Genomic DNA, 3622 nt, shown 5'->3' with positions numbered 1-3622 from the left:
TTGAGGGGAAAAAGATGAGCCCAAAAGTGAATAGACTGAGAACCCAGCTGTTCATCCCAGAGTAGACACTTTGTTGCACTCACTCACAGTTACCATTGTTACATGGTAAGGTTTCTAAAACCAAGGTTTTATAATAATTATGCATTATAAAACATTTGCAAAAAAGTGTTGTGTTCAGAAGTTGCACTTACAGTATGACCGATTTTCACTGTAGAAGCATGTCTAATCATTTTCAGAGATTACATGTCTCACAGGCGCAAGTTGTCAGTGTTGCTTTAAAAAAGTGTGCAGTGGATAATAAGGACAAGTCTTTTTTCTAAGAGTTTGAAGTTTGGAAGCGGCACATATTACTGCATTTTAACTGTGGTACTTATTAACATGTCTAAGATCAGGTAATGGCTGCCTCAGAGGCCAAAGCTGGTTGTGTGAACAACTTGTTTTTCATTCAAATAAATTGAGTTAAAATATACAGATTGATCTGAAGAAATTGACTTTCATTGAGTCAATGTAAAATATTTCTCTACTCTAATTTTTTTTTGTTGATACAACATTTTACTTTTATTAGTGTACCTTTCAGTTGCATTGCAGACTTATTTAAGAATACGGTAGGAAATTGTGGAGTAAAATTAATATCTATCTTGTACACACACACACTTTTCCTCTACTGATATGAGGAAACGTCAAAGAGAGGAAGACCGAGGGGACTAAAGTATTTCTTATTTTTCGACATTGACCTGAATGTATTCTGTGTATTTGTGCACTGAAATAGAAGTTTTTATAAAGTTTGTGATACATTTATTTGCAGTCACTTAATTAAACGTTAAATACATTTAATTCAAGCTAAGATACATTAGCTAGTTAGTGCTCTTATCTTTGTGCCTCCTTCAAACAGCATTATAACCTGACTGTATCTTCAATTGATTTTAGATAAACAATTGAAAAGACAAAATCAATCAGCTAATGTATTGAAAGACGAATCTTTATTTTAAGGTGCCTTTTCTTTAAACCTTCAGATGTGAGATATTAGTTATGCAGTAATAGTATTGACAATACAAAAATACTGAGCAACTTTAGTTGAGTTAACTTTATATTTCTTGTCTAAAAAGCATTTATTACACTCATTTTTCCCACTCATATTCACAGTGTGTACCAATTGAGACTATTTCCCGTCAGGTGTCATCTCTCTAACCGGAGTACTGTTTTGGATGAAGCGGCTCCATTACATTACAACAAACATCAGATTCCCGAATAGCAGTATGTACAGAAAGTTGCATTACATAGATTGTTTTGAACACACCTTCAAAATAGCATTGTGATTATATTACTGGATAGAAACTGAAAGCACGGGAACATTAATAAACTACATAACAGAAAGTATGAATAACAATAATGAAGTTGTGACTGTAGATATGTTTATACTTTATATTATTTACTGTAAATGTTTAATTTAGATTTAATTATTTTGATTATTCTTTATTCTTTCTATCTATTTATCTATATAAATCTCACAATGAACAGTTATGTTACAGGAACTTTTCATCAACAGATTGCTTTAGTCTGGCTTAACTCTTCACTGATTGGTTGCACACACTTTAAATGTACTGGCTATGCAAAACAGAAGGTGGGGCTCATTATCATAGGAAAAACCGCGCGAAAATACGCCCGTATGTTTGCCCGTTTTTTCGCACCAATTTACGGGCCTCCCCGTATGTTCGTCCGTAGCCCGTAAGTTGGTGCAAATCTACGGAAGAACATACGGGCGTATTATGGCACCTTTGGCTTTCCATACCCCCCCCCCACACACACGCGAATGCACACACTCACAATCAGAGACAAGAGCGGAGGAAAGGAGGAGAACAACAGCTCTGCTGTCTGCCCGTTTGTGTGTCCCCCCCCCCCAGTTTCAAATTCGTTTATTATTATTTTTTAACCACAAGCCGTTATCGTCACGAGAGAAGGAAACAAACAGCCTGCCCAGGTGGACGCGCGCGAACGCGACAACGAACGTAGCGTGCGCATTCTAAAAATAGCTCACAGATGGTGAGCAGGTACCGCGGTTTTGAACTACAGAATTGAATTTGACAGAAAACAACAATGAAACGCCAGCAGAAGAATAGTCTAATGAGTTCAGTGGAAAAAAAAGACAGGAGATGTGAGTTGGTTTATTCAGTAAATTGGCTCAGGATAATTGGATGTTCTGTCTAAACCTGATGATGTGAGGCTAATGCAGGATTTGCTAGCTTGATGCTACCGGCATTTAGCGGCAGTGACTCAACAAATTGCCACTTAAAATGTATCTTCAGCAATGTATGACAAGCAGACTGCTTGTTTAATGTTAGACTCACACCCAGTGGCGGCTGGTGGAAAATATCTTTGGTGTGGCTGTTGATATAGTGAGTAAAAAAAAATTGTTTCATCCCTCTGTGTTTAGATGACAATAAAACAAAAACTGTCCAGTATCAAAGACTCATTTCACTTCAGGATGATAGCACGACATCCCATCTAGTCACTCAGAAAAAATCATTTAGCCTAGACTTTTGATAGCTCATATATGAGACTTCAAAGGTCTTTTATTTTGAAACTGTACATCAGAACGTCCTGATTTTTTTACTCTACCGTAATGCATAGGATATTCGCGCACCGCAATATCACGTGAGGGCTGGCTTGACTAGGTTTTTCCGAGTGGAGGCTGGCTTGACCGCAGTCTAAACTAGAGAGAATCGCTGTCAAGGGGGCTACAACTACAACAAGATGAACATATTTGACCGTGATTTAATTGTAATACACGTTTCAAAATGATGCCGAAGTAACAATATACTGATACCGGATAGTAAAAACCATGAATTAAGGCTTTGACAAGTCTGCAGACAGACGGCAGGCGAAAAACCTTTTTAAATGTGTTTTTTTTTTTTTTTTTTTTTTCAAAATCTTTTTATTGGCTTTTTGACAGACATCACAGTTGCAATACATTAGGTACACACGTAGAGAAGATGGTCTGTAGGAAGACTAAATAGTTACCCCACCCCCCCACCCCTATGGGCTATGATCACATTATAAACAAGACATCAATCAAAAAGTTACAAAACACCAACATAAAAAAAATAATAATAAAAAAAATAAAAGGGGATAAAAATGACATGAAATACGAAGACCAATAACTGAAAATTACATAAAAATACAGATGCTTCTTCATGTTTTTAGTCAGTAAAAATAAATACCAGGGAAATAATGGTACTGCAAGTTACATGAGGAAACGGAGAAGACAAACAAAGCAATGGTCGAGATATTAGGGAGATAAGGAAAGGGGGAAGTGAAGGTCTCTTCCCCCCCCACCGGGTTCATTCACAACTCATCAGCATCAGGGTTGATTGTCAGGTCATTGATTAGCAGTAGTAAGGGAGTCCAGGTCTTATGAAAGAGTGTCAGGGATCCTTGAAGTGAAAATCGTATCTTTTCGAGATTAATACACTGTAATAGTTCCTGTATCCACCTGTCATGTGTGGGCGGGGAAACGTGCTTCCACTTCAGAAGAATGGAACGCCTGCCCAGCAGGGTTGTGAAGGCGATGACCCGCTGGGTCGTGGTGGGCATGTTCTGTGTTGGGGGGATGCCGAACAAGGCA

The sequence above is a fragment of the Notothenia rossii genome (genome assembly GCF_949606895.1).
Source record: "Notothenia rossii genome assembly, chromosome: 5".
NCBI classification, from domain to species: Eukaryota; Metazoa; Chordata; class Actinopteri; order Perciformes; family Nototheniidae; genus Notothenia; species Notothenia rossii.
This window is presented reverse-complemented; position numbering follows the sequence as displayed.